The sequence below is a fragment of the Gopherus flavomarginatus genome, chromosome 11 (assembly GCF_025201925.1).
Source record: "Gopherus flavomarginatus isolate rGopFla2 chromosome 11, rGopFla2.mat.asm, whole genome shotgun sequence".
Taxonomy (NCBI): domain Eukaryota; kingdom Metazoa; phylum Chordata; order Testudines; family Testudinidae; genus Gopherus; species Gopherus flavomarginatus.
This window is the reverse complement of record NC_066627.1, coordinates 6,066,704-6,075,487: the sequence shown is the minus strand read 5'-3', so window position 1 is coordinate 6,075,487 and position 8,784 is coordinate 6,066,704.

Genomic DNA, 8,784 nt, shown 5'->3' with positions numbered 1-8,784 from the left:
GGAGCGTCTCCTCATGGGATCCCATCTCACTGGCTCCCAAGTCGGGGAGAGGGCTCTGCTGTCGGTCCCCACTTGGTCCCTCAGGGCAAGGACAGAGCCAACAGGTCCCTCAGGACTGGAGAGATGGAGTTTCGATGCCAGCAGAGAGGAAAAACTAGACAGCTCTTCATCATCTTCCTCATCATCATGTTTCCCAACATCCTCCATGCCCCCTGGGGGAAATTCTGAGCTGGCAGTTGTGGCCATCTTGGAGGGGCCATCGCCCATGGCTGAACTTGCCTCTCCCACCTCCTTTCTATCATCCCTGGAACTGGTCCCGTTGCCACAGCCCCTGGTAGCTCCTGCCTCACATTGTTCTGGATCTCCAGGTCCAGCTGTGGTTTTGACTCCAGTGCCTTCACTATTGCCACCATCGTGGAGGTGAGGCTGTCTTGACCCCATCTCTATTCCAAATCTCCATTCTGGCTCTGCTCGGCAACTGGACTTGGCCTCTGAAGCCGTCCAGGCCTCAGTAGGTCCAGTTGGGCCACTCAGGCCAAGGGGAGGTGGGTCAGGATGTTGGCTGTGAATGTTGGACACTGGTGGCAATTCACCCTCCCCTCGCCTGTCAGCACCCAGAGGGCGAGCAAAGAGGCCTAAGGGTTGCCCATTGGCCCTGCTGAGTAGTAACACTGTAGGGTGGCCACCACGCACCCTAGACTCCAGTTTGGTTGGTTGACCTGTTTGACTGCCATCTTGTTCTCCAGGCCTAGTGGGAGTTGATGCTGGGCTTCCTTCTCCTTTCAGGTTGTTCCCACTCAATTTCATGCTCCCAGGCTGTAGATCACACTCTCTCAGGGCGGCTTCACTCCAATCAGCCTCCTTCTTGTTTTGACCCCTGACCTTCCCTTCTAGGCCACCGTCTTGTTTTCCATGTCCATTGAGAGTTGACTGTAGAGCTCTTTGTTCCACCAGGTTGTCCCTGTGTGACCTCATGATATTGGCTTGGCCTGTGGCACTTGGGATGTCTCCCAATGGTTCCCATCCAGCCTGGGGTTGGCCTTTGACCGTGTCTCCTTGGCAGCCATCTTGTTGTCCATGTCCACTGAGACCTGACTCCAGAGCTCCTGCTTCCACCAGGTTGTCTCCTTGGCAACAACACTTTGTTCCCATTGGGGCATCTCTTAGTCCTTCTCCATCAGCATTGTCTTCAGATTGACTTTTGACCTTCCCTTCTTGGCCACCATCTTGTTTTCTGTATCTGCTGGGAGTTGACGCAAGGTTTGTTGGTCCTATCGAATTGTCCCCTTGTGATCTTATGCTCCAGGCCTGGCTGACAGGTTGTGTTGTGCCGAGGGTGACTGCTGACCCTTCCCTTCGGCCTCCGTCCTGGCCCTGCCCCTGAGGCTGCTGGGACTCCCTCTCAACTCGATTCTTCAGCGAGGCTAATAGTCTCCCTTTGCCGCCACATTTGTGAGGGGACAGACATCTTGGAGCTGCCGCATCTCCTGTCTGCCATTGGCGTGGCTGGGACGGCTGCACAGGTGTGGGGGTGGGTGTCTCTGGTGTCTCTGTCCCAAGAGCCCCGCCCTTAGCCCTGCTGCCTCGAGGGGGTGAGGCTCCGCTCATGGCCTGCCGATGGCTAGCCAGTCCCTTTTGGCTGCTGCCTTCATCCTCCTCTTCGGACTGGGAGGGGGTGGAGTCCAAATGGGGGGCGGGGCACAACGGGAGGCTGAGCTCTTCCTCTGAGAGGGCTAGGAGACGTTTCTCAACCAGCTGTGGGGAGAGAGGAAAGGCGGTCGCTGTGGGGGGTGGGTTCTGTGTAAAGGGGGCAGAGAGACAACTACTCATTGGTCTGGCTCCTCAGTGGCCATGTGGGGTAGTACCTGGCTTGGGGTGAGTCCCAGCTCTTGCTCCAGCTCTTCGCTGAGATCCAGGGGGTCACGTCTCTTTTCTGGAGAGAGCAGCTGGGCCAGGAACTGGGGGTGGATCACGGCTTCCACCTGCGGGGGCAAGGGGCAGGGGAAGCGGGGTGAGAGCGAGGCCCTGGGGCGATGCTGCCAACCTGGATGCCTGGGTCCCATCTCCTGTCCTGGTGCCCCCCCCCGTGAGTTGGGAGCTATGGGTCCCCCTTGGGATGAGCACCTTACACCACCATCCTGGATACCTGGGTCCCATCCCTATCCTGCTCTCTACTCACAGGGGCTGGGAGCTATACGGCCCTGCCCTGCCATCCCGGACACCTGGGTCCCATCCCCGTCCCAGTCTGTGCCCCCTGGATGCTGGGAGCTGAGGGCCCCGTGGGTGGGATGTGGTGCCTCCCGCAGGAGACACTCACCTTGCAGATGAAGCTCTCGTCCTCACAGAGCTGCTCGACGTACTGCAGTAGTGTAGGGTCTGGGAGTGCCCCCTGTGCCTGGCTCTGGGGCTCGCCACGCCCGCTGGCCTCCCCGGCCTCCTCCTCCCAGCTGGGCCGCAGCCCCTCCATGATCTCGGCGTACTGCCTCACGGCCTCAGGCGGGATCTCCCGTGGTTCCCCTGGAGCCAGCGGGCCAGACAGGCGGCGCTGGCGGCGCCGGGGCTGCCGCCCCTTGGATGCCGCCTTTTTGGGGATGTACACTGCGAGGGAAAGGGAGAGCACCATGCAGGGACTGTGAGGATGTCCACCCGCGCACTGTGCACTCAGGAACCCCACCCAGTGACTGAGCACCCTGTATCCCCAGGGACGCCCCCACCCAGCACCACCGTGGACCACCCACCCAGCACCCAGAGTCCTTGGGATCCTCCACTCAGCACCCAGTGCCCCCTAGTGGAGGGATGTAACATCATCAGTGACTTCCACCCAGCCAAAAAGGAACATGGAGTGGCACCAGGCTAATAGAGAAAAACTGTACAAAGGTTTTGGGTCTGTGCAAAAATATCCTGTGTGAAAGTGCTGGATGTATGCAAATATTCTAAGTATGTGCAAAACCTGTGCTGGGTATGAACAAAAAAAAACATGCAAAGGTTCTAGGTCCATGCAAAAAGAAACATGCAAAAGTGCTGGGTACGTGCAAGAAATGTGTAAAGTTCTAGATACATGCAAAAATGTGCAAAGACTCTAGGTATGTGCAGAAACTGGGCAAACATGCTGAGTATGTGCAAAAACACCAAAGCTTGTCAGAGATGGGCAAACTACGGCCCGTGGGCTACACCCGGCCTGCAGGACCGTCCTGCCCAGCCCTTGAGCTCCCAGCCGGGGAGGCTAGTCCCTAGCCCCTCCCCTGCTGTCCGCCCACCCTCGCAGCCTCAGCTTCCCGTGCCGCCAGCATTCTGGTAGGCAGGGCTATGAGCTCCTGTCAGGCAGCCTGGCGGCATGGCTGGCTCCAGCCGGGTGGCGCGGCTGCCAGTCCTGGTGCTCTGAGTGGTATGGTAAGGGGATGGGGAGCGGGGTGGTTGGATAAGGAGCAGGGGGTTCCAGGGGGCAGTCAGGGGACTGGTAGCAGGGGACGGTTGGATGGGGCAGAGGTTTGGGGACAGTAAGCAGGCAGGGTTGAATAGGGAGTGGAGTCCTGGAGGGGTGGTTAGAGGCGGGGGGTCCCGGAAGGGGACGGTTAGGGGACAAGGAGTGTGGGGACTGGATGGGGCAGAGGTTTTGAGGGGGGGCGTCAGGGGGCGGGAAGTGGGACGGGGCAGATGGGGCCAGGCTGTTTGGGGAGGCACAGCCTTCCCTACCCAGCCCTCCATACAGTTTCGGAACCCCAATGTGGCCCTCGGGCCAAAAAGTTTGCCCACCCCAGTTCTAGGTGGATGTGAAAAGTGCAAACCTCCTAGGTACTGTAAAAGATGCAAAGGTTTTAGGTACATGCAAAAACTGGGCAAAAGGGTATGTGCAAAAACATGTAAAGATTCTAGGTGCATGCAAATAAACATGCAAAAGTGCTGGGTGTGGTATGTGCAAAGGTTCCACGTATTACAAAAGTACAAAACTGCCGCTAGTGTGCAAAAGTCTAGTTACATACAAGAACTGTGCAAAATGCTGGGTATGTGTAAAAAAGAGAGGAGGTTCTAGGCATGTACAAAAATCATGAAAAAGTGCTGAGTGTGCACAAAAAAACCCAGGCCAAGTTGATAGGTAAAAGGAAAAAACTCCACAGGTGCTCTGCAGGTGCAAACATTCTAGGTATGTGCAGAAGCCAAAGGTGCTGGGTGTCTGCAAAAACCATGCCAAAGTGAAAGGCTTGTGCAAAAAAAAAGTCCAAAAAAACCCAGGGTGTGGGTGGGGAACCCTGCAGTCAGTCAGTGACTATCTCCTATCATCTGTGAAGTGGGGCTTCCTTCCCCAGGGTATTGTGGGGGTTTAAGAGGAAGGTACCTTGCTGCTGTCCAGCATCGGGGGCTGACGGGCTGGGAAGCTTGGGAGGGTCAGCGGGTGGAGACTGGAATTGGGAGCTACTCAGGAGCTTCATTTTCTGGATCTGCAGCTCCTCTTCGGCCTCGAACTCCATGAACCTGAGGAAGAGGAGGAGAGTTGGGCTCAGAGCTGGGGCGACAGCCCCGGGATCTCCAGCGCAGTCCTCGGGTGGCCAGCCCCATAGGACAAGACTCACTTCTCAGCCATCTCGTAGAAGATCATGCGTTCGAAGTTGCTGCTGCGCTCCCATTCCTGCACGGCACGTGGCACCCCCTCCTCCAGAGCCATCTCGGGGCGCAGGCGGGTCAGCGACCGCAAGACGGGGCTGTGGGGGAGCCTGTGTCAGCGCTGGAGGGAGCTCCACACTCCCAACCCGCAGCCCCCTGCTAGCACAGCCCTGGGCTCCCCCAGGAGCTCTTCCGATGCCCCTCCCTTCCAACCTACAGCCCCCTACTAGCCCAGCCCTGGGAACCCCCATCCTCCAGCTGTGCCAATGCCCCTCACTTCCAACCCACAGCCCCTGCTATCCCAGCCAGAGTCTCTCCAGGCTCTCACATGAAGAAGCAGGCCAGCGCCTCGGCGTCGGGCGTTCCCGGGAAGTGCCGCCTGGCCAGGGCTTTGTAGCGCTGCCAGCGCCGATAGTTCTCGTAGACACCCTTGGAGGTGCAGGAGGCAGAGGGGTCACTGGTGGGGGGCGCCTGGGCTGGAGGGGTTTCCCTGGGTCCTGGTTCCTCCCCAGCTTTGCTCAGCAGAACAGTTCTTATCCCGGCTGCCAGCTGGAGCCGGATGGGGGCCCCGTCCCGCCGTGGGGGGGACCAGCCCACCGGTGCTCCCGTCAGGATGATGGTCTGTGCCCGAGGTAGCTCCTGGGCCCCCTCTGGCTTCAGCTTGACTATGAGCTTGCCCCCGGGGACGTCGGGTGAGGTCAGGAGCAGAGCAGCACCAGGGAAGGCAGGCAGCAGGAGAGGGGGCAGCGGGGGAACCTGGCGGGGCTGGGAGGTCATGGCAAGGAGGGGTGAGAGGGTTGGGGAGCATGAGGGGTGAGGGAAAGGGGAGGCCTTTCTCTGCAGAGGGTGTTGGCAGCACCTGCCAGAGAGCAAGGGCTGCTGGGAAACTCACGTCCCAATCTGGCCCTGGGGCCAATCCCCCCCACCCCCAGCTGCCAGGTTGAATCAAAACAAATCTGGAACCCGGAGACGTCGGGGGTTCCGATGGGGGGGTGGGGAATTCAGAGCCTGATCCTAAGGTTCTCCTTCCCCAGCTCTGCCAGTGCCCCTCAATCCTGACTGCAGTCCCCTCTTCTTCCAGACCTGGACTCCCCATCCCCCAGCTGTTCTTGTGCCCCTCATCATACCCTGTGCCCCTCAATCCCGACTCATCATACCCTGGTTTGCTCCTGTGGCTTTGGGGTTAACATTAGAGCAACCAGGACACCCCGCAAAAAAATCTACCCACCTGCCAGGCTTTCAGTGTGGCCCCCAATACTAAGGAAAGGAGCCGCATGGACATGACTTTTGCTCATACCCAGGCCATAAGGAATCATCTGTATTAGGGTAACTCAAAAAAGGTCCAGCCAGACCTATTTAAGGACACGCTGGGACCCAGCAGATTTCGCGGACCAACATGCTGACACTTTGATGCACCTCTTTGCTAGAAGACAGTTTTTCACCTGTGCAGAACATGCAGGGAGTCAGTCACCAAAGATCTAAAAATGGAGAAGACTGAAAGTTTGGTAGGGAGCTAGTACCTGCATAAGAATGGCTTGAATGCACAGGACATCCATGGGGGGCGGGGAGGATGCTGGGAGATGGTGCCACTGTAAACAATGGGGCTGCTGAATTTAAGCAAGGGCGGATCAGCACAGAGGATGAGCCAAAGTCAGGACATCCCAGAGATGCCATTACACCAGAGGGAAAGATCAACAGTCAGGTGCATAATTGACTGAAGACTCAGGCACAAGAAACGGGTCAGCAAGGCAGGTGCCCTGAACGTTAGAGCACAATGTGGCGTTTCCAGGAATACTCTGGAGCTTTTTGCTTCTCCAAGACAATGTGTCACCTTTCACGTCCCAGTGGCCACACATCCCCCAAATAATTCCTAGAGCGGATGTTTTAGGAAAAACATCCCATCTTGAGTTAAAAGTCACCAGTGATGGAGATTCCACCATGACCAGTGGTAGTCATTCCAGTAGTTAATTATTCTCACTGTTAATTTACGCCTTCTTTCCAATCTGAATTTGTCTAGCTCCAACTTCCAGCGATTGGATCCTGTTAGACCTCTGAGCTCATCATCATATTTGTTCTCCTTATAGTACCTATATAATGTAATCGAGTGACCTCTTTACCTTCTCTTTGTTGAGCTAAATACCTTGAGCTCACAGAGTCTCTCATTCTAAGGCATGTTTCTAATCCTTCAATCATTCACACACCTGCTCAGTGACTATTCCCTATTTACAGTATAAGGCTAATTAAGACAGGATTAGGGGATGACAATGCTCACAGGGTATTGGGAAGGGGGAGATACTACAATTCCCAGAATGCACTGGATGTTAGAGACTGCAACCCCCAAGGCGCAATGGGAGCTAATAGACTACACGTCCCAGGGTGCACTGAGGAGCCAAGAGACTCCAATTCACAGGGTGCAGTGGGGCAGCTGAGCCGCTGCAGAGTTTGTGTGGGGAGCTAACAGGGGGCGAATGCACAGGTGCCAACTTTCCCTGCCACCGGTGGGTGCTCGTGCCCCTGGCCCCACCCCAACTTCAGCCTTTCTCCACCCCTATTCCAAACCCTTCCCTGAAGTCCCCACCCCAACTCCACCCCCTCCTTCCCCTATTGGACCCATTCCCCAAATCCCCGCCCCAGCCTCGCCTCCTTCCCTGAGCACACCGTGTTCCCCCTCCTCCCCCCTGCCTCCCAGCGCTTGCTACGCAAAACAACTGGTTTGCGGGGCAAGCGCTGGTCACTGCGGGGGGAAAGTGGAAATGCGGGGTGCTCAGGGGAGGAGGCGGAGATGAGCTGGGGCACGGCAGGGAGCTGCCAGTGGGTGCAGAGCACCCACCAATTTCCCCCCCCCCCCCGAGTGCTCCATCCGCGGAGCACCCACAGAGTTGGCACCTATGGGCGAACAGTTTAGGTCCGGGTAGGCAAACTACGGCCCAAGATCCATTTAATCTGGTGCAGCAAGCCGCACCACGTGACTCAGCCCCTCTCTGGCCGGGGCGCTGGGTCCCCCTTGGTGCTCCAGCTGGGGTGCAGAGTTGGGGGTTGCACCACGCGGCTCCTGGAAGCTGCAGCATGGTCCCATTCCGGCTCCTACGTGCTCCAATGGAAGCTGCAGGGGCAATGCGTGCGGGGGCAGCGTCCATAGCTGCCTGGCCACGTCTCCATGTAGGAGCTGGGGAAGGGACATGCCACTGCTTCCGGGAGCCGCTTGAGGTAAGTGCCCCTCTGAGCCTGCACCCCTGAGCCTCTCCCCATGCCCCAACCCCCTGCCCCAGCTCTGATCCCCCTCCCACTCTCCAAACCCCTTGATCCCAGCCCAGAGCACCTCAAACCACTCATCTCCAGCCCTACGCCAGAGCCCACACCCCCAGCTGGAACCTGTATCCCTTCCTGCACCCCTTCCCCAGCCCTGATCCCCCTCCCACCCTCCAAGCCCCTCAATCCCAGCCCAGAGCACCCTCCCACACCCCAAATTCCACATCCCCAGAGCCCACACCCCAGCCCCAATTTTGAGAGCATTCAATTTCTATTCGCACATGTGGCACTCGGCCAAAAGGTTTGCCCTCCCCGGTTTAGGTCATGGAGCTGGATGAGGTATATTGGGAGCAGGGAGCTTAGAAACTCAGAAAGGACATATCACAAAATGCACAGGAGTGCCATACTGGAGGGCTAAGAAACTGCATCTCCCATAATGCACCTGGCTAGCCAAACAAATACAACTCCCCGAAGGTTTTGGGGGTAGAAAGAGAATGGCTCCCAGAGTTCATTGGGGCTGGAACACACTACAACTCTGGTAGGGACCCGGCAACTCTCCTAGGGCATTGGGGCAGAGTGCACAACTCTCAGAGTGCATTAGGGTACACACCCTCCATCCCTCCTAAGTTACTGGGGCTGAAGGTCCCTCTCCTAGAGTGCATTAAGGCACAATTCCCATAGTGCATTAGGGTACACACCCTCCATCCCTCCTAGGTTACTGGGGCTGAAGGTCCCTCTCCTATAGTGCATTAAGGCACAATTCCCAGAGCGCATTAGAGTACACACCCTCCATCCCGCCTAGGTTACTGGGGCTGAAGGTCCCTCTCCTAGAGTGCATTAAGGCACAATTCCCAGAGCGCATTAGAGTACACACCCTCCATCCCTCCTGGGTTATTGGGGCTGAAGGTCCCTCTCCTAGAGTGCATTAAGGCACAA